Source organism: Mastomys coucha, unplaced genomic scaffold (genome assembly GCF_008632895.1).
Source record: "Mastomys coucha isolate ucsf_1 unplaced genomic scaffold, UCSF_Mcou_1 pScaffold23, whole genome shotgun sequence".
In the NCBI taxonomy this organism is placed as follows: Eukaryota; Metazoa; Chordata; class Mammalia; order Rodentia; family Muridae; genus Mastomys; species Mastomys coucha.
In genome coordinates, this window is record NW_022196906.1 from 64,642,864 (window position 1) to 64,670,584 (window position 27,721).

At 43.4% G+C, this 27,721-nt stretch overlaps 1 long non-coding RNA gene across 1 annotated transcript; it reads right to left on the bottom strand.

Annotated features, from left to right (window-relative positions):
* Positions 1-13,331: 13,331 nt before the first annotated feature.
* On the bottom strand, positions 13,332-16,050 carry LOC116072509. Its single transcript, XR_004111492.1, has 3 exons — positions 15,972-16,050; positions 14,494-14,589; positions 13,332-13,731 (listed from the first exon to the last, which is right to left on the bottom strand). It is a non-coding gene; the product is annotated as an uncharacterized LOC116072509 (long non-coding RNA).
* Between the last annotated feature and the right edge of the window lie 11,671 nt (positions 16,051-27,721).

Here is a 27,721-nt window from a genome sequence, read left to right on the forward strand (position 1 = left end):
TCCCTTAACTACAGAGACCTAGTGGGTTTATCCTTTATTCTACCTGTCTGAGGCAGGTGAATGAGGTTGATCTCATCTGCTTTATTGGAAGAGGGAGAATTTTTATGGGTGGGTGTGTTTAGGTCAAAGCAGATGGTAGTAGAGATTCTTTTTATGAAATCTAAATGATTTATAATGATAAGTAATAGCCACAGACTCTAAACATGACACCCAAAGACATCTGTTCCATCCAACACTCACAAGGTATGACTTCATGGCCTTGTATCTTAAGAACAGTATGGGGTAGAGGCATAGCTCAGTGGTAGAATGCTTACCCAACACACAGAAAACTGAGTTTATCTACACCAACACACACAGGACATTGTCTCCTTTGAACAAAAAAAGACGACAGTGCCAACTATTACATGCAAAGAGAAAAATACACTAAAAGAAATAATATACAATGCACTTTAGTCCAGTTTTCCCTTTTTTAAATTATTTTAATAAAACTCTACCAGTGAGCTGGTGAGCTGACGAGCTGGCTCAGCTTGCTATGCACACAGAAAGACTTCAGTACAAATCCCTAGCATCTACATAGCATCTACATGCAAAAGGCTACCATGGCTGGCTGTGTGTGCCTATAAGCCCAGCACTGGGGAGGTCAGAGGCAGGTAGTCCTGGGAGTTTCCTGGTTACCTAGCCTAGCCAAAATAGCAAGCTTCTGGTTCTGTGACAGAACCTGTTTTAAGGCCATCGCGCAGAGAGAAGATGAAGATATTGTTGTCTCCCTTTGTCCTTCATTTGTATGCATACCAGTGTGTCCATCCATGTGTTACACACACACACACACACACACACACACACACACACACACACAAACACAATCTTCAGTAACAGATGAAATAAGTATTTCTAGGGCCCTCTATGGGATGGATCCAGCCTGTGAAGTGCCATCAATGAACCTTCTGGGTACCTTAGGTGGACTGGCGTGTGTAGTTATGACAGTTATGCTATTCTGTCATCTGGTCCACACAGGACAGTCTGCACATGTCTAGGTGGTGCACAGACAGGAGGGGAGTGGGAGGACGATGAAGCCCTCTGTCATCTCCACATACCTGCCTGCCAAAGAGGCAAAGGGGTGGGCTTCTACTGAGGGAGGAGGTCACACAGACTGGTCATGGTCCTGTCACTAGCTACTTTTTTTCATTGCTGATACCTGACATAAATAACTTGAGGAAGGATGGGTTGCTTGGGGTCATAGTTCAAGCATCATGGCAAGGAGGGCATGCCAGTGGAATGTGAATCGGCCAGTTTGGTCACATTACATCCACAGTCAGGAAGAAGAGAGACGGGGTGCTCAGCTCACCTCGTTTTTATTTAGTCTAGGATGTCAGTCCGTGTGGGTTTGTGCCACCCACATCTAGAGTGGGTCTTCCCAACTCCATTAGCTTAATCTAAAATCTCTCTCATAGACGTGCCAGACATTTGTCTCCTGGGAGATTCTGCATCTTGTCAGGTTGAAAATCCATACTACCCTTTAGAGATCCTGTCTCCAACTTGCCTTCAAATTGCCTCAGCTCAGGAGCTATGTTCGCCGCCACAGGTCTCTCAGAGATCTCTGGACATTCAACTGGCGTGTGGCCTTGGTGGGAAGCTAGAGCTTGCCTTGTAATGGCCATTGTCCTTGGGAACTCGGGACACTCTTCCTGCATCTGCCACCTTATCTATATGACTTACAGGGGTGTGTTGAGAAACATGCCATGGAGAATGACAGACCACAGAGTTATGATATTTGAGAAACAGTGAGCAATAAACAAGCAAGCACAGGTGTGTGTGTGTTCTAGTACTTTTCTTACCTCGGTGACAGGAAAGAGAGGTTTGTTTGGGCTCCCAGTTTGGAAGGTACAGCTGTCATGCATAGGAAGACATAGTGGCTATGTTGGCCCCACCTATGGTTGTGGGAACTTGGGAACTCTTGTTCATATCTTAGTGGATCACAAGAGAACCTGGGTCAGAACCAGAGGTAGATATCACCTTTTGGGCTATCCCCTAGAGACCCACTTCTGAGACCTAGGCTATGGTGCCAAATGCCCCACAACCCTTCAGAACAGTGCTACCTACTGGGGACACAAGCTTAGACACTTGTGGAGGTGGGGAGGGACACGGTTTACATTCAAACCAGAATAGTGTGAGATGTACCAAAAGGAGCAAGGGCTCCTTCCGATACAGGTCAACATGACCTGTATTGTCTCCATGGGAGAGTAGAGATTCTGGAGGGCATCCAAGAAGAAGTGGTACTCGGGCCTATACCTGATGGGGAAGCACACAGCAGCCCAGCGGACAGAGGGAAAGGATTGCCAGACCACAGGCCTACACATACTGCCCCACCTTCAAAGCCACATTTTGTTTTTCTTTGCCCCCATGACTACTTTTTGTCAGTTTCTGGAAATGGCCAGGCTCTTTCTGAATGCTGGACCCTCATCTTGGGCCAGTCTCTCTCCATCTGCTTCCTTTGAGCTGCTGGGTAGATTAGTGGCCTCTTGTCCTTCCCTTGTTGCCTAGTCTATAGGCAGTCTCTTTCCAAGGCTTCTGTCTCTACCATTAAAGGTGAATAGTGTAAGGGAAGAAAATAGATTGTAGAAAATGACAGAGCTCCATATAATGGGTTCACCTCAGGCAATGCAGTGCACGTGTGCATGCGTGTGTGTATGTGTGTGTGTGTGTGTGTGTGAGAGCCCACCTTGGAAGTAATCTCGTTGGCTTCACTCTTGTTGCCTAGGGTGAAATGTGTAAGTGGTTAAACGGATGTGCCCTGCCCAGCTCTGTAGGAAGAAAGGCTGAAATGCATTTCAGCCAGGCGTGCCTTGCACCAGCAGTCCCTGCATTTTGGAGGCTGAATCAGGATTGCTGGAACCTTTGAGGCATCAAGTTTCAGATGAATCCGGACTATAGTCTGAGACCCTATCTCGAACGAGAATGAGCAAGCCCCAGCCAGCTGGCTCCACTGAGGAGCTTGATGCCAAGGCGATGACCTGAGTTTAAACCCCAGGACTTACAGGGTGGAAAGGAAAAAAGAAACCTACCTGCATGCAACCAGTGATCTTGATAATCATGTAGTAGCAAAGAAAGCAAACAAATCCATCTTAATTACCTTAAAAGATTTTATTTTCTCCATTAGGAACTAGATTCTTTTGGCCGGACTGAAAGAGCACCTTGTGTGCTGGTTAACAAGACAGTATTGTGGGCTCTAAATACTTCCCTGCTTGCAGTGAGACTGACAGAAAACGTATTGTGGCCTGGGTAATCGCTCAAAAAATGACAAGAAATGAACAGCACGAGGCTGAGCTGTTACAACACAGGTCGGGTGGAACATTTTAATCAAGGATTAACTTGATTGCTGGTTCTCTGTGGGAGAATAATAAGGAAGGAGGAGGAGAAGAAAGAAGAGAAGAAAGAGGAGAAGGAGAAGAAACAGGAGAAGGAAGACAAGGAGGAGGAAGAGAAGCATGCAGGGAAGCAGCTAGACAGTGCTGTTAGCCAACCAAGGAAGACAAAAGTGCAACTGGAAAGGCCAGGTGAGATGGCTCAGTGGTTAAGATCACTGGCTCCTCTTCCAGAGGATGTGGGTTCAATTCCCAGCACCCACAGGGAGGATCAGGGATCCATCACCCTTCTCTGACCTCCTCCTGCACCAGGCACATGTAGTACATGGATAGACATCTGAGTGAAACACTTATACACATGAAAAAGGAAAAATCTAAAAAAAAAAAAAAAAAAAAAAAAAAAAAAAAAAAAAAAAAAAAAAAAAAAAAAAAGTGCAACTGGGAGGTCAGGGGGCTGAAGGGAAACAGAAGGAAGAGCAGGCAGGATAAATGATGGGGTATCGGGGCTGGCTGGGTGGGGTGGGGCAGGAGCCCAACCAGTGGTAGGTACCCAAGGTTTCCAAGGGGGAAGCAGGAAGGAGCACTGCAGAATGTTGACTGGAGCCAGAAAGCCCCTAGTTAGTTGGCACCCCATTTGTCATGCCTGTTAGTGAGACCTTATTCTACTGTGTACTTCCCAAAAGGAAATAAATGAGGAACCCAATAATATCCAGGCTTGCAGCCCAGGGTCATTCCAGGAGACCCTCTGCGTGCCAAACAGGACTAGTCACCTCTACAAGTCTGAATTCTTGGACTGGGGATATAGCTCAGGGCTAGATCGCTTTCCTAGCAATTGCAAGGCCCTCTGTCCTGGGCTCAGGGCTGTAGAAACAGAGTGCCTGTAGTCTTTCTAGATTTCTATTCATGTCATGCACAAAAACCAAACCTCTGACTCTGAGCCTGACAGACTTGCTTCTTTTCACTCTTTGATCCTGCTGCTCCACATCTTCATCCCGGGAGTATCCTGTCACAGCCACAATTTCAGAATCCTTCTGTTGCAGCAGAGAAAGAAAATGCAGGAGGCTGCCTGGAGAGCCACTGCCAAAGGCAGGATGGACATGGAGAGAGCATAAGCAAAGGAGCCATCCTGGGCACTGGAAGAGGGGGCTGTGAGAGGAGGAAATGTGTAAAAGTGCTGCAGAGGGTGGGCTGCAGGGGGTGGGCTGTAGAGAGAGGGCTGCAGAGGGAGGGCTACAGAGGGAGGGCTACAGAGGGAGGGCTGCAGAGGGAGGGCTGTAGAGGGAGGGCTGTAGAGGGAGGGCTGTAGAGGGAGGACTGCAGAGGGAGGGCTGCAGAGGGAGGGCTGCAGAGGGAGGACTACAGAGGGAGGGCTGTAGAGGGAGGGCTACAGAGGGAGGGCTGTAGAGGGAGAACTACAGAGGGAGGGCAACAGAGGGAGGGCTGTAGAGAGAGGACTGCAGAGGGAGGGCTGCAGAGAGAGGGCTGTAGAGGGAGGACTGCAGAGGGAGGGCTGCAGAGGGAGAACTACAGAGGGAGGGCTGTAGAGGGAGGGCTGCAGAGGGAGGGCTATAGAGGGAAGACTGCAGAGGGAGGGCTACAAAAGAGGGTTGTGAAGTCTCCGAATCCAAATCTGAAAACCTTTCTGACTCCAAAGTTCACAGTGGCAATCTTGAGCTCAGTGACCAAGAAGCAAAAGGAAAAGACACTTAAACACTTTCCCCAAAGTTAAAGGAAACACTTAAAACACTTTCCCCAAAGTTAAAAACATGACCTCCTGCAAATTTACGCTGGGTGTAGCAAAGGTTGACTCAGCTTAGTGATGAATAGACAAGCAGTTAGACAGCAGATCTCTGTAGACAGTTATAGAGGAAAGTTCCTAGGTTAGATCTGATGAGTGACTAGAGGGTGACACCAAGCAATAGTATTTGGTGAGGTCTTCCACCGGGTGGAAATCATCTGCCTCTCTCGCAAACAAGATGTAGAAGTTAACATGGAATTTTATTAAGAGTGAGCCTTTAGCAAACAGCAAACCTAAGTCAAACAAAAGCATGTCTTCCAAGATCAGTGGTTCCCTATTATGCATGGAATTTTAATCATATGCACACAATCATGCACAGGCATAAGGTGGTGAAGCAAGAGAGGACTCTCCCTAAAAGGTGACTAGAAGACAGTTTTATTTCAGGCTGGATCAGCCTTCTATATCAGGTATTCTTTAGACCTGAATGTGCTGGCAATGCTGTTGCATAGAAACTGTCTACATTTGATTGTTAGTAAGGATAAGGACACTTGGACCATTGTTGAGAGATAAAAGTACATGTAGTTAGATGCCTGTTGGGTAGAGAAGGGTCTGAGATTGCAGGGTACATTGTTTAGAGAGGAGGGTGTGTGCACAGTATATGCAGGTGAAAGAACTAAGCTTCCAATGCATATTATAAGGTGCATGCTTATGTGTGTGTGTGTGTGTGTGTGTGTGTGTGTCTGTCTGTCTGTCTGTCTGTCTTTGTGTATCTTTGTATGTCTTTGTGTGTCTTTGTGTGTCTCTGTGTGTGTCTGTGTAACTCAAATTAAATAAGGTTCCAAGCTAATCACACACACACACACACACACACACACACACACACACACACACACACACACAATGTAGTTGAAACAAAGAATATCCTTGGGTTGTAGAGATGTCTCCTTCTGGAGCCCTGGAACCCCACCCAGTGGTAAAACCCTGGATGGACATAGTGACCTGCTGATAATTTCAGCACATGGAGAGTGGGGACAGGTGATTCCCCAGAGTGAGCAAACTAGCTAGAGTAGCTGAAAAGGTTAGCTCAGAGTTCCCCAGGAGGCTGTGCTTCACTCTGTAAGAGGGAAAGCTACCAAGGAAGATATCCAACATCAGCATCTGTCCTACACATGCACATCCACATATATGAGAACACACATTGTCTTAGTTAGGGTTTCCGTTGCTGTCAAGAGACACCATGACCAAGGCAACTCTTATAAAAGACAACATTTAATTGGGGCTGGCTTACAGGTTCAGTGGTTCAGTCCATTATCATCAAAGTGGGAAGCATGGCAGCATCCAAGAAGGCACAGAGCTGGAGAAGAAGCTGAGAGTTCTACTTCCAGTTCTGAGGGCAAACAGAAGACTCTCAGGCAGCCAGAAGGAGGTCTCTAAGCCCACCCCCACAGTGACACACTTCCACCAACAAGGCCACACCTATTCCAACAAGGCCATACTTCCTAATAGTGCCATTCCCTGGGCCAAGTATATTCAAACCACCACACACATAAACACACACAAGGAATGCCCTTACATGATAACCAACAAACATGTTGCAATCTTTTGTTCTCATTTCCAACTTTTAAGTTATTATCTTTTTTTTTTAAATAGGACCATCCTATGATTTTTTATTTTATTTTTTTTTTGTTTTTTTGGTTTTTTTTGTTTTTTTTCGAGATGGGGATTCTCTGTACAGCCCTGGCTGTCCTGGAACTCACTCTGTAGACCAGGCTGGCCTCGAACTCAGAGATCCATCTGCCTCTGCCTCCCAAGTGCTGGGATTGAAGGTGTCTGTCACCACCGCCTGTTAAGTAATTATCTTAATTGTGATAATGTTGAGGTATTTTACTCTAGAGAAAAGTACATTTCTAGGAAGGCTATAGTGGTTCATTACTGTGACTGGGAGTATCAGATGGTCGAGGGTGCCCAGCAAGTCCTATCTCAAAAACAATAATGAGATAAACAAAAAGCAGAGGGGAAAAAAACAGAGGGAATTTTAGGGACAGACTGAAGTCATGTTTAAGAACATTTAAGATGTTCTGTCTTGAATTGGTGATAACATAGAAGGACTGTTCGGGATTGATTCTTCAGATGGATACTCTCTACGTGGCTGTGGCTATGTTCCTAAGACCAATGTTGTTGGAGTCCAGTGGGTCTCAAACATGATAAGCAGACTCATTCAGTGGCTTTGAAACTGTCTTCTATATCTTTTCCTAATTGTCACTCCACATCTGAGCACACTCCTGGGTTATAGAAAGAAGTGTTGTCGTCTAGGATGAATGCTGCCATCTAAGGCTTGCTAGCCACTGGGCATGGTAACTTTCTGTTTCCATGCATGCTTAGGTGTTTATGGCCCAGAACCACTTTGCTCTCTCTCTCTCTCTCTCTCTCTCTCTCTCTCTCTCTGTGTGTCTGTCTCTCTGTCTTTATCTGTCTTTGTCTCTCTCTCTCTTTCTCTGTGTGTGTGTGTGTATGTGTGTGTCTCTCTCTCTGTCTCTGTCTCTCTGCCTTTATCTGTCTTTGTCTCTCTCTTGCCTCTTGACATCAACATGTGACTTGGGGGTTCCTGGGGATCCCTAGGGCATAGTCAGAATTTCCTATTTGGCTGTGCTGGCAATATCCTTGAAAACACCTTATGCTGGGAGTCAGTGAGCATGTCTTCCACACTCATGATCAACTTCTCAGTGACGGTCTCTCACAGCACATGGATCAGTTGTGGGCATGTCATCACTGTAAAACTTGTGAGAAATTCATATTCTTGCTGTCCTGGGGACTGCACATGCTCAGCAAAAGCTAGACCGAGGGCCCAGCACGGTTCCAAGGATCTGGCAACTCTTTCCTTCTTCATTTTCAGCCTTGATTCTGGAAAAGTCTAGGCACCAGAGTATAAATTTTCACTGATAAATAATGAACTCTCTATTTGTTGCTCATAAAAAATACTTTGGTATGGAGTTTGCATTTAGTCTTAGCGAAAAGACCAAGAAACCATTTGGATCAATCTTCCTGCAGTAAACACTTCCTTCCCTATCATGTAATATAAATAAATCATGCCTTGTTACTTCACTTCTGTGTCCTTATGGATTTTTGGCTTAACAAGTTTATGTTTAATTATGTGTATATGTATGTGTATGTGCATATGAATATGTTCTTGAAGGCTAGAGAGGCTGTTGATCTCCTGGAGCTTGAGTTACTGGTGGTTGTGAGCCACCCAACACGGGGTCTGGGAACCAAACTTGAGTCTTCTGGAAGAGCAGTGTGTGCAGTTAAAGGCTGAGCCATCTCTCCAGCCTTGGCTCTTGTTTTAAGACTGTATCACAGGTGGACTTTTTCCTATTATGCTAATGTTTTAGTGAATAAACATACAAAAATGTTGTATAAATTATCTATTTAAATTAGCATGTAAAGTATTAGGTATCATTATGATATTTTCAAGTAGAGTTTGTTTCCATTGATTTTCTCAACCTCTTTCAGCTCCCTTACTGCCTGTTCCCCCTTGTGTACCTACCCCTCATCTCTTTTCCACTTTCATATCTGTCACATGCATCCTTTTGCTTCAACACCTGTTTTCCTGCTTAAGCCCCTCTTGGTGTCCTTTCTAGTTTTCTAGGCTTTCCTTACATTTTCTCCTGTTTACATGCATACACATATATGTTACATCTTTTTTTTTTTTTTTCCCGAGACAGGGTTTCTCTGTATAGCCCTGGCTGTCCAGGAACTCACTCTGTAGACCAGGCTGGCCTCAAACTCAGAGATCCACCTACCTCTGCCTCCCAAGGGCTGGGATTAAAGGCATGCACCACTACCGCCCGGCTATACGTTACACCTTAAAGATTTGTTTTATATATGTGTGTGCACGCATGCCCGCTTGAATGTATGTATACCATGCGAAACACCATTATGTGCTCCCAATTTTCAGGCGTTTGCCTTTTTAGGGAGATAAAGAAGCAAGAAGAGCAAATGGAAGAGAAGCAGTGACACCAGTTGTTTCCGTCTGTGGCAGCAGCTCACATTCCTGAGGCTGGTATCTGGTTCTGGCTGGACCACAACTTTCCTTCCTCTCTTTCATGGGTGCCTTCCCTTACCATTGTAGTAACATAACACTGCCACCGTCAGATGATGTGTGAGTGAGAGCACACATGAATATGCCTGTGTAAATGCCGGAGGACAACCTCGGGGGTCATTTCTCAGGTACTATCCACCCTGATTTTTGAGACAGGGCTTCTCTCCAGCCTGGAACTCATCAAAGAGAATAGGTAGGTGGGCCAGTGAGCCTCAGGGAGCCAGCAGACTCTGCCTGCATAGGGCTGGGGCTGCGGGTGCACACGGCCATCGCTGGCTTTTTTACGTGAGTTCTGGGGATTAAACTCAACTCCCTGTGCTTACAAGGAAACAAGCATTTTATCACCTGAGCCATCACCGAATCACAAGCAAAGATGATTCTCTTACCTCCTCCCTTTGTTCTCTTATTCATTCCCAGTGTATGAAAACACTTTGAAACAATCTTGGGATTTGTGTATAGATTGGCATCCTTATTGTCATGGTGTGTTTTTAGTTTGGCCTAGAGTCTAGTCAGTTCCAGGTATATTCCCACACAAACAAGAGTTGGGTCTTGGGATTCCCTTTTTCTAAAGAGTCTCATTTCAGTTAGCCTTGGTAAATGGATCACTATTGTTCTCTGTTATGGGGTATCCATCAGAGAAAGTCTTCTCTCAGATACGTGTTCAAGCCAGAAGAAAGTTTATTAGCCACCAGCACCTACACTGGGTGCTCAGAATCCCAGTGTAGCCCAAGCCTTTATCAAGGTAAGCTTTTAAGCACAAAAGAACCATGTTCTGGGTTGACATACTTCAGTTAACAAGAACAGTTAGCCAGAAGCAGAGCTACGGAAGCCAGAAAGGAACGTTAGTACAGTTAGAGACTTTCCCAGAACTGTGGCATTTGATAGATTAGGTCTTTGTTTTCCTTTTTGGCAGGTGGTGCTATCTAAGAGCTGGGTTTTATGGCCTGAATGGTACTTCCGTCATACAGTCTGGTGTGCTAAGGCTTGGGGTCTTGTTATGTTCTCCACACATCTCAAGGGTAACCCATTACTAAGTATGTAAATCTTGAGCTAACATAAGCTGTTCTGAGCCCCTGAAACCTATCCCTTTCCTGTGTTACCTGGGGCATGTCTGCAACTGTGGGCTCTTCCACAGGCATCCCATTTCCTGAATAACAACTCAGAGGTTTATTTATTTATGAATAAATGCCTAGGCCATGAACTAGCTCTGTTTCCTGACTAGCTTGGAACTTATATTAACCTGTTTATATTATTCTGTGTCTGCCACATGGCCGGTTACCTCTCTCTGGTTTCATATGTCAGATGAGTGTGGAATCTTCTTACGCCTCACTCTTTCCCAGAGTCAGTCTCTCTCTCTCTCTCTCTCTCTCTCTCTCTCTCTCTCTCTCTCTCTCTCTCTCTCTCTCTCTCCCTCTCTCTCTCTCCCTCCCTCCCTTCCTCCCTCCCTCCCTCTCTGCCAGATGTCCCACCTTCTATTCTACCCTTTTGCTAATAGGCCATCAGATTTTTATTGACAGCTAATGTTTCCACACAGCGCACAGGAGATTATCCCTACACTCGTCTGCCGGGTTGCCTTCAGTGCCATAGTGTTCCGTCCTTGCCAGCTCTTCTGAACCTCTCACTGGCTGAAGAGCTGCAGAAGAGAGGCATGCAGTGCCCAGAAGAAGCACCACTGATATTTGGTGGTAAAATTCCAGCCTCTGTTTTGGAATCTTTCCAGGTTATTTGGGTGTGGGGAAAGTAAAGAGCAGGTCCTTCCTTCCCCGGGTGGGGAAGGTGAGTTTGAAGACCCCATCTTTCCTGAGAAGAAGCTGTTAAGTCAGACAGGAAGCTGACGTGTGGAGGTGGGGATTTCTTTCTTCAGAGCAAAGGAGAGAAGAGGCTGGAGCATCTATGGAAACAGAGTAGGGAGAAAGGAAGCCTTCTGATAAACCTCTGGTTAACCCCACAGCTGTCTTTATTGGATGGAGAGCTTGTGTCATTGCATGGGGCAGGGATACTTGCCACTTAGAAAGAATGTGTCCTGAAGCACACTTCTTGGGAAAGTCTGGAGCTGAAGGCTCACTGAGGAAAGCCTTACCCCAGGATGGACAAGCGGGCCCACTGGGCCCAAGATAACTCTCATATGCTTAGGGGAAAGCCCAGCAGAACATTGTATTTTCCATATACAGCCAGAGGTAATGTTATCTAGGTGAAATAAGGAAGTGACCCCTACCTCCTAGAGAACCTAGGGACTTATGGGTAACTGTGCAGTTTTTTTTTTTTTATCTAAGACACCTGCCCTTTTAAAGCCACATTTGGATCCTGTTTCAGGATTTCTGGCTCTGGATCCTGAACCCCCATTGCATGTTATAGAAGTTGCTGAATCATCTTAGATGGTTCTTTCAGTATGCTTTCTGCAATAAACATCATAACTAAAAGAAATTTAGGAGAGGAAGGTTTAGTTTGTTCCTGTTTACACTGTTACAGGTAACAGTCCTTTGTTGAGGGAAATCTGAGCAGGGGCTCAAGCAGGAACTGCAGAAAGAGCCATGGAGGAATGCTACTTCCTGGCTTGCTTGCTTCCAAGCTCATATTCAGTTTGAATTTATATATACCCTTGGACCACATGCCCAGGTATAGCTCCACCCACAGAGAGCTGGGCCCTCCCACATCAATCAATGGTCAAGAAAATTCCTCTTAGACACAGCTACAGGCCAATCTGATCTGGGTAATTCTCTAGTTGAGACACCTTCATATAACTGTGGACTGTGTCAACTTTACAGCTGAAACTAACCTGGACACTGGAGTTCTAACTTACCTGAAAAGTCTTTGTATAGATTCATTGCCTGAGAGTGAAAGATATATGATGGATGGACAGAGAGGGGTAGGTGGGTAGGTGGATGGATGAATGTGTGGGAGGGAGGGAAGAAAGGTGGGTGGGTGGAAAGGGTGGGTTGGTGGGAAGGAGGATGGATAGATGGGTAGGAGGGAGGGAGGGAGGATGGATGGAATGGATGAATGGAAGGATGGGTGGGAGGGAGAAAGGGTAGGTGGATGGATAGATGGATGGGTGGGTGGGAGGGTGGGAGAAAGGGTAGGTGGATAGAAAGGTGGGTTAGTAGGAGGGAGGGAGGGAGGGAGGAAAGTTGGGTAAATGGATGGGTAGGAAAGAGGGAGGGAAGGTGGATGAATGGATGTGTGGGAAGGAGAGAGGAAGGGTGGGTGGGTGGATGGAAAAGTAGGTTGGTGAGAGGGAGGGAGGATGGATAGATGCCTGCATGTATGCATGATGGATGGATAGATGGATGGGAGGGTAGATGGGTTGGTATGTGAATAGAAGGATGGATAGATAAATAGATAGGTGATAGATAGATAGATAGATAGATAGATAGATAGATAGATAGATGATTACAGATAGATAGACAGGAGCCAGGGTGGTGTTTCAGCAAGTGAAGCATTTGCCACCGAGCCTAATGATGAGTTTGAATCATTAGTAGAAGGAGAGAATACCCTCTACATAGCTGTCCTCTCCTCTCCTTTCCATACGCCTGATGTGATAGCCAGGTGTCCCCTATACATATTCTGTACATGTACACACAAAATTATAACAAATAAACAAACAAATCTTTTAAAAATAGATTGTTGAGAGAGGGCAGGGGAAAGGTGGAGGAGAAAGACAGGGAGAGAGCAACAACCCCAACCCCTTTTTGATGCAGAAAGACAGCCTGCTCTTCTCTCTGCATACAGTGCACCATGAGGACCTCTGTGCAGTTTGAACTGGGTGGAGTTCATCCTGAAGGTATCCTGTTCATACCGCTCACCTTTAGACACACTTTTGAACCCTGGATGGATGAAAGCCTTATCCTTTGGGCAATGAGAATTTTTTATAAATGGAATTATCTTGGCTTGTCATATACTGAAGAAGGCTGCATTTGGCTACTTAGGATGCCCATATGTTCATTTGCTCTCTAGGCTTCTGCCTTAGTTACTGTTTTATTGCTGTGATAAAACACTCTGACCAAGACAACTTATAAAATAAACTGTTTAATTGGGCTTATGCTTTCAGAGGATTAGAGTCATGGTTGAGGAGCAAGGGTAAGTGGGGGAGGGAGTGGGGAGAGGAGCCTATGAGAGTTCTCATCTCAAAGCCTCAGGCAGGAAGTAGAGAGCACACTGAGTTTGGCACGGTCTTTTGAAATGTCAAAGCCCACCCTCAACAGCACACCTCCTCCAGCAAGGCCACACCTCTTAATCCTTCCCCAGACTCATGTCACCAACGGGCATGCCTGAGACTTACAGGGGACATCTCATTCAAAACACCACAGCTTCTAAGACCCCCAGTTGTTCATTTGCAGTGTCTTCCTCCATATCCCTGGCCTGGCTGAGAATCTGTACAGACGAAAGTGTTCTACTTCAGTGCCTTGAGCAAATATATCAAATTTAATGGTCTGTTGGTCAACAGGAAAGGACTTGGTGGAGAAGGCACATCCCAGTCAACTGATAAAGTGCAGAAGCATAAGCCAGGTTACAGTGCTGCAGGAATCCAAGTCCTGTTAGAAAAACAATAAGAAAGAAACAGTCAACTATATGAGCCTATGGGGGCCATTCTCATTCATACCATCATAAGCAGTAAATCTCATTAACTGCTGAGCTATCTCTCCAGCCCACACTTTAGAATCTTTCTTTTCCTTTTTTCTTAAAAAAAAAAAAAAAAAGGATTTATTTTTACTTTATGTGTATGAGCATACGTTTGTGTAACATGTATATGTACAATGCATAGAGAGGTCAGAAAAGGACATCAGATTCCCTGGAACTGGAGTTACAGAGGTTTGTGAACAACCATGTAGGTGCTAGGAACTGAACCCAGGTCCTTTGCAAGAACAGGAAATACTCTTAACCACTGAGCCACCTCTGTGGGCCCAGATTTTATTAATGACTAGGAAATCTACCATCAGGTTCTTAATTGTCTGTGAGATGGGAAGAAGGCTAGCTGGCTGTTGTGATTCATAAATAATATTTACTTCATCCAAAAAGAAAAGTCAAGGTCTCAAGAAAGAAGTGGCCTTGGGTTCTGATGTAGAGAAAGCAGATGTTTCTTGTCATACGTCAATATCAGTAGCTAGGGTCTTACTGAGTAGAGGTAAAGCCATTTATTCTTCCTTACCTAAAGGGCTAGTGGTAGAGGTAAGCAAGCCCAGGGAAGAAGCACTTCTGGTGTACCCCTGTCCAGAATGGGCACACTTCAGGGCACACTCCGCTTGCTCAGCACAGGCACAGGTACAAGCAACCAAGGGACCAGACCCAATATTTACCTTGATACGTCTCAAGGCAATGACATAATTGCTTGAGTCTCTGAGCTCTTCTGAGATTCCTCATTGAGAATGCCTTCCAACATCCTTAAGTTCTAACTTAAAAAAAAAAAAAAAGTACCTATAAAGCCATTATCTCTTAAAAAAAAAAATACATAGTAATATTGCCCAGCAAAGGTACTTATTGAAGAGCTGTGGAAAAATTGACTATAAATAAAATTACCCACTGCTCATGTCGTATAACAGAATACACTTCAAACTGACTAAAATGAAAACTCTGAACAGGCAGGGATAATAAAACAGGGAGCAACCAAGCACAAACACAAAAGACTTATCAAGTTTCATTCAGACCTTGATGGTAGACCACGCAGCTGCAATAAAGACAAACAATATGCTCCTGTGAGTTTTGCTTTGCCAGCTCTGCTTAGACACACATGGGCAGGGAGTCAGCAACTAGGCTCACCCGGGGTTGGAGGCTTACAAAGTTGAAAAGGAGTCAAGGGTGATAAGATAAAGGAAATGTCTGAGAACAGAGAAGTAGTTAGGTGAGAGAGCTAGGTGAGAGAGAAATGAGGCCAGCTTGAGAGATTGAGCTTGAAGAGAATGAGGAAGGGGGAGATGAACCACAGGCTGACATGCTACCTAGGGAAAGTGGCTCAACAAAAGGGGGAAGGGGGGGTCACTGCTGCAAGAAAGAATTCAGGGTTTGCCATTCAGGTTCTGTGTGCCTGGCTGCTGAAGTGGGATAGAGGTTGCGCCACAGTGAGGCCAGGATTGTGGGAGTCAATCATGTAGCCTCTGGACATGCTGGGTGACTGACTGCCCAGAATAGACTACTGGGCAAGCCTGAGATCCAAAAGCCAAGATGCTTAGTGTGTCAGGAAAAGATCTTGAAGTAGTGAGAGCAATGGCTACTGCTAGTTAGTCATCAGACCACCAAAAGCAGAAAGAGATAGGAGAGGTGGGGAAGCTGCCATCTGGGCCCGAGCACACGGGTAGTAAGGGAGGGTGACGTGTGAAAAGAGTTTACAGAAAGCAGTGGGAACTGTGACACTCTTACGGTAAAGCCCAGGCTGCCCTCCAACTCTCAACCCTCCTGCCTCAGCTCCTGATTGCTGGGATTACAGGTACATGCACATGTTCAACAACTATTTTAAAGTGTGCAGCTCAATAGTGTTAGGTATGTTAGTAAGTATCCACCATCCAACTCCATCACTCTTTCCAGTCTACGATACTGAGGTTTGAGACCGGAGGGATGGATGGGTAGGTAAGAACATTTCCTGAACCAGGTGTGGTGATGTATGTCTCTAATCCCAGCACTGAGGAGGCTGAATCGGGTGGATCTTGGAGTTTGATCTAAGCCTGGTTTACAGACTAAGTTCCAGGACTGCCAGAGCTACATAGAGAAATCCTGACTTGAAAAATCACTGCCATCACCACCAACAACAACAACTGCAAAAAAGAGAACGTCTTCATCTTACCAAGGACTCTGTGTTCCCAGCATCCATGTTGGGTGGCTCATAACCACCCGTAACTTCAGCTCCCGGGGATCTGATGCTTTTCCTTTTACTCTTCACAGGCACCTGCACACACATGCACATATATGCACACACACAGGTAACACATGTACACATAATCAAAAATAAAATAAGTCTTAAAATACACCACAAAACTGAATTTCTGTGCCCAACAAACAGTAACCCCACTTTTTTCCTCCTCTCTGGTCCCTGGTGGCTGCCATTCCACTCATTCTCTATGGATGTGACCCTGATCCCTGGTAGCTGCCATTCCACTCATTCTCTATGGATGTGACCCTGGTCCCTGGTGACAGGCATTCCTCTCATTCTCTATGGATGTGACTCTGGTCCCTGGTAACAGGCATTCTGCTCATTCTCTATGGATGTGACTACCCGGACTCTCTCACACAAGTACACTCAGGCAGTCTCCATTCTTTTCTTTTGTTCATTTGACTTACTACAATACCCTTGAGGCTCATCCACGTTGTAAGGTAGGTCAGAATTTCGTTATTAAGCCAAATAAAAATTCATTGGATGTGTGTACCAGATTTTGACTTAGCTTATAGCTTTACATATATGTTTTACCGTAAAAAAAGATGTATGTCAGATCTGTCTACTGGGCCTACTGCTTTAAGTCTTTGTCTTTTCTCCACTGCCCTTTCTGTTGGTAAGATGGTGCCACTGAAGTTTTCCACTAGCACCATAGCCCTGCTTTTATCTTTCAGTCTCCTTAGTATTGTTTTGTGTATTTCATGGTCTGTCCTAAGGAGCGTATAAGCGCTTGTGACTGTTACAATTTGACGTGTTGAATCTTCCTTCTTTGTTAAATAATCTTTTCCTTTTGTTTCAGAAATATTTTCCTTTTTTAAAAAAAAATCACATTTATTTGTGTGTGTGCATGGTCCTCACATGACATACACATATAGAAGTCAGAGGAGATCTTGCAAGAGTTGATTATCTCCTTCCACAACGTTGGCACCAGGGGTCAAACCCAAGTCATGAGGCTTGCCAGAATGTACCTTTGCCCACTAAGCCATCCCACCAGCCCTGGGGTCTACTTTATCTGGTATTATTGTAGCCTACTCTGATATCTTTGCTTAGTATTTACAAGGGATATCTTCATTCTATTTGTTCTGCATCTGAAATGAGTCCCTTATAGACAGTATATAGTTGGAGTTTGTCTGGGATAGGATCTCACTATAATGCCTAGGTTGGTCTAGACTAGCCATCAGAGAAGACTGCTTAGACATGGATTTAAGCCAATAGAAAATCTTTACTAGCCAGTTGGCAACTACACTGGGTGTTCAGGATCTTGGTGAAGTCCAAAGCCTTCCTCAGGGTGAGCTTATAAGCATAAAAACCATATTCTGGATTGACATACTTCAGTTAACAAGAACAGTTAGGCAGAAGCATAACTGTGGAGGCCAAAAAGCAAGGTTAGTACAGTTAGAGACTTTCCCAGAACTGTGGACTAGAATAGATTAGGCCTTTGATTGATGAGGCCTTTGTTTTAGTTTTGGTGGTGGTGGTGTCCATATGCTGAGTTTTACAGCCTGGATGGCACTTTCTTTTTATTTTTTCTTTTCTTTTCTTTTCTTTTCTTTTCTTTTCTTTTCTTTTTTTTTTTTTTTTTTTTTTTTGAGACAAGGCTCTGTGTAGCCTTGGTTGTCCTGGAACTCACTCTGTAGACCAGGCTGGACTTGAACTCAGAAATCCGCTTGCCTCTGCCTCCCAAGTGCTGGGATTAAAGGCGTGCGCCACCACCGCCCAGCCTGAATGGCACTTTCATCATGGAGTCAGTTGTGGTAAGGTCTTGAGGGCCTGCTAAGGTCTAGATCCCTATTACAATCTTGGATACTGATCTCAAATGATTCTTTCCCTAAATCCTCTCAAATGTTGGGATTATAAGTCTGTGCTACAATGCTTGACACACTAAATTATTATTTTTTTTTATCATTAAGACATTTGCAAGATGTGCTGGCCCATACCTTTAATCCAGCACTTGAGACAGAGGCAGATGGGCTCCAAGCTCCAGGACAGCCAAGGATGTGTATTGAGAACTTGTCTCATCAACAATCTGAAAGATACTTTAAACTGTTTTTAAATTTGTATTTGTGTGTGCATGTGCCTGTGCATGTGTGTGCGTGTGTGTGTGTGTGTGTGTGTGTGTGCGTGTATGTGTGTGTGTATTGGCATAAACATATATTTGTAGGTGCTTTCATAGGTCAGAAGAGGACATCTGATCCCATGTACCCAAAATTGCAAATGGTTGTGAGCCCTCCTTGTGAATGCTGGGAACCAAACCTGGGTGGGTCCTCTCCAAGACCAGCAGCAAGCACTTTCAACTGCTGAATCACCTCTCTAGTCCTGGACAGGTTTTGTTCTTTTCATTGTAGTATGCAGGGTAGAGAAGGAAGGGAAAGGGAGGGAGACTTTTGTTTGTGTTTGTGTTCGTTTGCTAACCTGCAACCTTCTCTTGCTAAACTAGCACTGTAGCCCTGAGCTACACCTCAACCCTAGGTTAAATTATTTGGGGTTAGAGTTTAATCTATTTACATTAAAAAAAATTACTGATAAAAAACCGTTTCCGCCTTTCCCTGCTGTTTGCTTTTGATAGGCCTTAAACTTTGTCTTTCGTCCTTTATTTCCAGCACCACTAACTCTCTCTTTTTTTTAGTTAATTTTTTGTAGTGAAACATTTCCTTTCTCACTTGCTTTTACATTTCTTATGAATATTTTCTTGGTGATGACATTAAGGTTTACATTTAGCCCACTTAAGTTCTAGCCCTGACCTTGAGTTTCTACCAACTTCTCTTTAGAACATGCAGATGCTCTGCTCCCCTAGCAGCTGTTCACAGCCTCTCCGTACTTGTCATCCTAAAATTAGATATTTTACTCAAAACATAAGCTACTAGTTATTAGAAATGCATTATTATTATCCTGAGTTACATAGAAAGTAAGATGTGGAATGACACACCAAAGTTAGGATAATATCAGATTTTTACTACTTTTATTTATTCATGAGTGTGGGTAGGGGGTGCATATACCACCATGCATGTGTGTAAGTTAATGACAACTTGTGGGAAGCAATTCTTTGGGTTCATCATGTGACCAAAGGATTCAACCGAGGTCACTGTGCTTAGTGGCAAGTACCTTTACCCTCTTGGGCCATCTTGATCGCCCATATTTTGTTGTTGGTGGTGCTGCTGGTGGTAGTGGTAGTGTGATGTGTGTGTATGTGTGTGTGTGTGTGTGTGTGTGTGTGTGTGTGTGTGTGTTTGGGGGTTTGTAGGTTTGTTCTAGTTGGCCTAGAACTCATAGAGATCTGCCTGCCTCTGCCTCTGCTTCCAAGTACTGAGGCTGGTGATGTGCTTTAATGGCAAGATTAGTGGGACCCATTTGGAGTTCAAGCTGCTCAGGAGGCTGAAAGGGGAAAGACTTCTGAGCCCAATGGGGTGGGGAGAGAAGCTAAGTATAGAGGTGCACACCAGTGACCCCACCTTTCAGGAAGCAGCCCTAGGTGGATCTCTGTGAGTTCAAGGTCAGTTTGTTCCACATAGTGAGTTCCAAGTAATCAAGAGCTATATGGAGAGACCTTGTCTCAAACAGGAAAAAAAAGGCCTTTCAACCACTTTTAAAAATCCTTCATTAATGGGCCTGAAATAAGTCACTCCTCACAAGAAAAACTACATAACTGTGGATGGCTATTCAACTAACTATGAGGGAAAAGGGAAACAGTAGTTATTTTATCTAGTCAACCATTTAAGGAAAGTGCAATGTGCATCAGCATGGTTCAAAGTTTTCCAATTATTTGGATAATAAAACAATAAAAGTTGGGATTTGAAGAAGTTCTATCAAATATTCCAGCAGCTAGTGTTTCAGGGGTATACAATTTATGAGCAGCATTTGAACTTTGTAAGAAAACCAAAGTACATCTTTTTTTTTATTATTATTATTAATCATTGCTTCCATTCGTTTATATCTCAAGTGATATTCCTCTTCCCAATTACCCCTCCATCTTAAGCTCGCTGAAATCTTTTTCTTTCATCCTAACAATTTTTGTTGGTTTCTGAAATAAATCCATAGATAATATAAACATTATTTCAGGCCCACTGATGACGGATGAGCTCTTTATGATTAAAATTCATACTTTCCCACATTGGGCTATGGCAGATGGGTACACATATACAAAACAGAAACTGAGCCAAAGGTTGACTTGTGTGTGCCTTTCTTCACAACTATTTATTTTTATTTTATTTTGATTTACTTTTATCTCAGTGGTTCTAAAAATGTTTGATTAAATGATTTAAACTTCTTGGCTCCAAAGTCCAGTGCTTCCTTTTGACAGTGGTAGAAACTTTTAGTTCACACTTGGACATCTTACATGGTCTGTTTAATTTAGATGCTTGGATCCTGTTGATACTTGGATTGTAACAACCATAGATACTATATTCTATCTCCTTAGAATTACCAGGGGCAAGGAATCTTTTCCTTGGAAAATTAGGACAGCTACAAATAATTAAAGATGTAATTTATGGTTTCTGTGTGTTTTTTTCTACAATATCTTTCAATAGTATTATAATTATTTTATATAAAAATATTTATATAAACCACATGAATGTTATTTGGAATGTCTTCAAGGAAGTTTTATAGAATGAGGAATCTTACCTAGTAAAAATATTAAGTGCCAGTTATGTGGCATACACCTGTAATCCCACCACTTATGGGGCTGAAAATGGAGGATGGAGATCTTGGAAACCAGCTTGGGCTATGTAGGGATATTATCTCAAAACAACATTCTGAATGAATAGTTGTGGAGAAAAAAACATTAAATGAGATGGGCTAGAGGTTACGATAGAAAAGCACAGACACATTTTAAGGAGTAATTTTTAAAAAAGATCTTCACAACAAGGTAGTAAGTGGACAAGAATCACAGAAATATGCTTCTAGCTTTACAGTTTTTCTTTATTTTCTAGGATAATTAGAATTCGCAGTGCATATAGCAAGCAGCAACTACTGTCCTACGTCAGCCTGCTATTTGTTATGCTTTAGCTATATTATTTTCCTCCCCAACATGCTTTTTTTTTAATTTAAGATTTATTTATCACATATAAGTACACTGTAGCTGTCTTCAGACACTCCAGAAGAGGGAGTCACATCTTGTTACGGATGGTTGTGAGACACCATGTGGCTGTGGGATTTGAACTCAGGACTTTCTGAAGAGCAATCGGCGCTCTTGACCTCTGAGCCATCTCACCAGCCCCGCCCCCCAACTTGCTTTTTGATCATGGTGTTTCAGAAGGTGACATAATTTCGAGAGCTTTCTCCTTTCCTAAGATAGATGTGTGATGTTATAAATGTTCTTCTAAATGCTAACATTATAGTCACCAGTACAGATGTGTTGGTTTTCATTTTCTTCACTTTCTAACTTCTCTTTTCACTTTTGATTCCTTCATTAATTTTTTTTTCACACTTTTTATTTATTGGGGGTGAGGTAGATATGTTTATGACAGAGTGCAGGTGGATGGGGTTAGTGGACAACTTGCAGAAGCTGGTTTACCCCTTTCACTATGTGGCTTCCGAGGGGTGGACCTCAGTCACTATGCTTATGAGAAAGTGCTTTGCCTGCTGAGAAATTTCAACTGCCCTTGACTACTTTGTTGTTGAAATCATTTTGAAGAATGTTAGTCTCTAAGTCCTTGGGAGGTTTTCCTATTTTCTTTCTGATTGTTGTGTATGCTGTTTGGTCCTGTTTCATTTCATCTGGATTGCAGCTCAATCTCTCCAGTTCAGGCCAGCCCTGAGATCAGTTTAGCTTATCACAGTGCATATAGCAAGCAGCGACTTCTGTCCTAAGTCCAGAAAAGATCATAAATGCTTATCTAAAATATTAGATACTCTTATCCAACATAAACCAGCAAATAGCAATAATGTGTGCTCTCACTTTCACTGATGAGTCTTTCAATCAGCTCAAAGTCCATATGCCTGATGATCAGTGATTCAACACATTGCACCTATTGAAATTGGACAGAATCCAGATACCTTCCACTACAACAGGGATCAGTATCCTTTCCTCAGTGGCTTACAAAAATGAAAAGCATTCCTATTGATCAAGACAAAAAGCAGGCAGCTAGGGAGGGAATGGGTTGAATGTCAGCACCACACTATTTGAGCTCTTTAAGTCACTGCAGCTGGAAGGAAGGGATTATAAGCACACATCCTCAACAGCTGGGAAGCAATATCCTTGTGGTCAGCCTGGCTCCTGCTGATCACAAGCAAACTGCCACGATTACACCTGTTATCTGAAGCACTGGGGAAGTAGAGGAAGGAGGATTGTAAGTTCCCCTTAGCTACATAGAAAGTCTAGGGCTTGCTTGGGCTAAGAGATGACATTTTATTTTTATGTCTGGGGTCTGTGGTGATTAGAGTTACTATTACTGTGATGAAACACCACGACCAAAAGCAAGTTAGGGAAGAAAGGCTTTATTCAGCTTACACTTCCACATCATAGTCCGTTAGTGAAGAAAGCAAGGGCAGGAACTCAAACAGGGCAGGAACCTGGAGGCAGGGCCTGATGCAGAGGCTATAGAAAGAGTATTCCTGACAGGCATACTAATCCTAGCTCACTCATCTTGCTTTCTTAGAGAACATAGGACCACTAGCCCATAAACAGCATCACCCACAATAGGCTGGGCCCTCTCCATCAATCACTAGTTAGGAAAACTCCCTATAGCTGGATCTTATGGAGGCAGTTTTTCAGTTGAGGTTCCCTCCTTTCAGATGACTCCAGTTTGTATCAAGCTGACATACACACTAGCTAGGCAATTGACTCCTTGTTAACTTGCCACACAGATATATCACTGTTAAGCCATAACCTTTCCATTCTTGTTCATCTGCCAGATCACACCTTACCATCAATATTATAAAATAAAACATTTTTAATAAATCTAAAAAGCCCCACAATCTTTACAAGTTCAGACACTTCAAAATCCAGGCTCTGTGCCAAGCCTCATCTGTTCTCCATGACTCTTTCAAGCCTTCAAAACCAGCACCACCTGGATGGCTCTTAGATTGCCAAGTTTAGCTGCCGGCATGAGGGATAACCTAAGCTGTCTCTAGAACACAGCTTCTGTGTGCTCTCAGGAAACACTTTCCAGAGACACTTTACCTCACTGATACTGAGTGATTTTTTTTTCCTTTGAGTTTGTTTATATACTGGATCACATTGATGGATTTTCATATATTGAACCATCCCTGGGATGAGGCCCACTTGATTGTGGTGAATGATGGTTTTGACTGTGTTCCTTAATTCAGTTTGCAAGAATTTCATTGAGTATTTTTGTATCGATATTCATAAATGAAATTGGTCTGAAGTTCTCTTTCTTTGTTGGGTCTTTATGTAGTTTAGGTCTCAGAGTACCTGGGCTTCATAGAATGAATTAGGTAGTGTTCCTTCTGTTTCTGTTTTGTGGAATAGTTTGAGGAGTATTGGTATTAGTTCATCTTTGAAGGTCTGGTAGAATTCTGTACTAAAACCATCTGGCCCTGGGCTTTTGTTCATTGAGAGGTTTTTAATGGCTGCTTCCTTAGGAGTTATAGGATTGTTTAGATAGTTTACCTGATTTAACTTTGGTATGTAGTATCTGTCTAGAAAACCATCCATTTCATCTAGATTTTTCAGTTTTGTTGGACTCTTTTTGAATTTCCTCAGTTTCTGTTTGTTGTTGTTGTTTTTGGTTTTTCAAGACAGGGTTTCTCTGTGTAGCCCTGGCTGTTCTGGAACTCACTCTGTAGATCAGGCTGGCCTCGAACTCAGAAATCGCCTGCCTCTACTTCCCAAGTGCTGCGATTAAAGGCGTGCACCACCACTGCCCAGCCAGTTTCTGTTCTTATGTCTCCCTTTTCATTTCTGATTTTGTTAATCTGGATACTGTCTCTGTGTCCTTTAGTGAGTTTGGATAATGGTTTATCTATCTTTGATATTCTCAAAGATCCAGCTCTTGGCTTTGTTGACTCTTTGTATCATTCTCTTTACTTCTAATTGGTTGATTTCAGCCCTGTATTTGACTATTTCCTACAATCAATTTTTCTTGGGTGTGTTTACTTCTTTTTGTTCTAAAGCTTTCAGGTGTGCTGTTAAGTTGCTAGTATAGGATCTCTCCAAATTCTTTTTGAAGGCACTTAGTGCTCTTAGCACTGCTTTCATTGTGCATCATAAGTTTAGGTAGGCTGTGCCTTCATTTCCATTGAAATGAAGTCTTATAGAAATTAAAGAAAGTCTTTAATTTCTTTCTTTATAAATCAATCTGGCAGTTCCTCGGAAAATTGGAAATTGTTTTACCTGAAGACTCAGCTATACTACTCCTGGGCATATACCTGAAAGATGCTCTACTATACCACAAAGACACATGCTCTACTATGTTCATAGTACCCTTATTCGTAATAGCCAGAAGCTAGAAACAACCCACATGTCCCTTAACTGCAGAATGTATATAGAAAGTGTAGTCCATTTACACAATGGAATATTATTCAACTATTAAAAACAAGAACATAATGAATCTTGCAGGCAAATGGATGGAACTAGAAATTATCATCCTGAGTGAGGTAACACAGACCCAAAAGGACATGCATGGTATATACTCTCTGATAAGTGGATATTAGCTAAAAAGTACAGAACACCCATGATACAACTCACAGGCCATTATGAAGTTTAACAAAAAGGAAAGCCCAAGCGAAGATGCTTCAATCCCTCTTAGAAGGGAGAACAAAATAATCATGGGGAACAGATGGAAGGAAGGACCTGGGTGGGAGAAGGGAAGGGAAGGGGAAAGGGGGGCAGGATCAGGCTTGGGGGGAGACAGGAGAGAAGCCCAGAGGGCCAGAAGAATGAATGTAAATATGTACCTGTGGGGTAAGAGTGGGTGAACCTCTAGAAATCCCAGAGACCTGGGATGTGAGAAGTTCCCAAGACTCAATGGGGATGTCCTTAGCCAAAAAGCCCAACAGTGGGGAGATGGAACCTAAAGGGACCACCTCCAGTAGATAGACAGGGCCCCTAGTGGAGAGATGGGGTCACCCACCTGTCTTCAAAAAATTTTGACTCAGAATTGCTCTTGTCTAAAGGAAATTCAGAGACAAAATGGAGCAGAGACTGAAGAAAAGGTCATCCAGTGACCAGCCCAAATTGAGATCCATCCCATGGATGGGAGCCAAGCCCTGACATTATTACTGATGATGCCATGTTGTGCTTGCTTGCAGACAGGAGCCTAGTGTGGCTGTCCTCTGAAAGGTTCTACCAGCAGCTGACTGAGACAGATGCAGATACTTACAGCCAACCATTGGACTGAGGTCCAAGACCCCTATGGAAGAGTTAAGAGGATTGAAGGAGCTGAAGGGGATTGCAACCCCCATAGGAAGAACAACAGCATCAACTAACTTGGATCCCTCAGAGCTCCCAGAGACTGAGCTGCCAACCAAAGAGCATACACAGGCTGGTCTGTGGCCCTCAGCACATATGTAGCAAAGGGCTGCCTTGTCTGGTCTCAGTGGAAGAGGATGTGCCTAATCCTGTAGAGCAGTGATGCCCCCGAGAAGGGCTTACCCGCTAGGTAGGGGTGAGATGAGGTGTGAGGGTGTGTGAGGGAGGAGGGGGTGGGCAAGTGGGAGAGCACCCTCTCAGAAGCCAAGGGGAGGAAGAAAGAGGTGAAGAACTCTGGGAGGGGGTACCCAGAAGGGGAGACAACATTTGAAATGTAAATAAATAAAATAATTTAATTTAAAAATAGAAATTAAATATACCTTAGTGGATAAATACACCTGCATCCTCCTTCCTCTTTGTATATATAAATTCATGGCTACTTTTTAATTCAAGTATTTATTTTTAGATCACAAAAGACAGTCACCTTGAATTTCAGATTGGCCTTTCTATTCTTTATACCTGGATATGTTGGGAACAAAGCTGACTAGAAAATGTCAAACAATGACTTATGGTATTTATTCCGTTGTTCAGAGATGGGAGTCCATGTACCTACCTATGTAGTTCTGAGGTTGCTTGGTGCATTGTTCAGAGAGGGGTGTGCACAAGTGAAGGAGCAAGACTGCTAAGTGCATCATTGTAAGGGTGTCTGTGCACTACCCTAAACCAAATGGAGGCCCCGGAGTACTAAACTGTGTCAGTTAACTTACCATTGGCACACATAATGCGGGAACTAACACCTGTGCACACATACTGACGCTGTGTGTGTAAAATGCACATTTGTACAAAATCTCATCCTAAAAAAATAAAAATAAAATTGAAAACCAGTCATGGCAAGGTGACTTATCAGGTAAGGATGCTGACCATCACCAAGCCTGGTAACCTGAGTTCGATCCCTGAAACTCACATGATGGAAGGGGAGATCAAATCTAAGGTGCAGTACTGTGTCCCCAGAGCAAATGGGGTCTTCTTGTTTGGAGGAAACTAAGTTTAAAAAAACAGTTATTTAAAAGAACTTTCTCCCACATCTTGTGTGCACCATACTGGCTAGAGAATGTTCACACGCTTTACAAGCTGAAGATGCTCACCAGGCTCTGTTGGAGACTATGCAAAACAAGTTTATCAGTTCACCTTTCCTTGCCAGTGAAGATGGCGTGCTCGGCGGAGTGATCGTTCTTCGGTCATGCAGATGTTCTTCAGAGTCTGACTCCTCCCAAGAAAAACAGACACTGCTAGTGGAATTTCTGTGGAGCCATACTACAGAGAGCATGTGCGTGGGATATATGTCAGTCCAGGACGGCAAAGCCAAGACTCACATTTCACGACTCCCTCCTGGTGCTGTGGCAGGACAGTCCGTTGCCATTGAAGGTGGGGTTTGCCGCCTGGAGAGCCCAGTGAACTGACTCCATAGGCTGACTATGAAGTGTCTGAGAGGCGTCTCAGAGCCTCCGCTTTGGACTGTTTAACTGAAGTTGGATGTTTTAATCTTCCTTGTTTTGTAATTCTTATCGCAACCTCGGGCACTGCTTGGGACACAAGTGCTGCTATACTTAGTGCTGGTTGACACTCGAGTCTTCGATGGCTGAGAGGAAGCATGAGTGGGTGTGTATCCGTGTGCAGTGTGGGTGCTTGCGTCTCCCTGATGGGATAAGTTCTCCTCCAGTGTAACCTATGAACGAGAATGATTAAATCTTTACAAAATGTGTGCTTTAACTGTTTACAAGTAAACCTAAAGTTGTAGAAAACTTCTATTTCTTCAAGAGGTATCAACTATGGTTGATACAATGTGTCTGAACTGAAGAGTGAATCTGCTTGTTTAAACGACTTGACCTTGATTGTATTTAATAACAGTAATCAGTAATATGGTGTCAGTTTAAGTGGATGGTGTGGTAACTTAAACTGTTGTTCTCATCCCTCATACAGGGCGTTTTTTCTTGAACACAGAATGGTTTCAGTGAAACCATTCTAGCAGAGAATTAAAGTCAGAACCTTTTAAAGTAATGGTCTTATTGATAAAGTTTGTGCTTCTTTCCTGAGCTATTTGAAGCTTAAGTATTGCATAGCTTTGCTCCGTGTGTACTATATTATGAAGGAATATGTAAAGAGAGTGTTCAGTAACACACAGTTTTAATGTGTGTATAATGGAATGTTATTTACAATGTAACACTGTAAATAAGAAAGCAAAAAATTTATGGGAAAATTCAATATTATCTTTGTTTCTTGTTTAAATATATTTTTA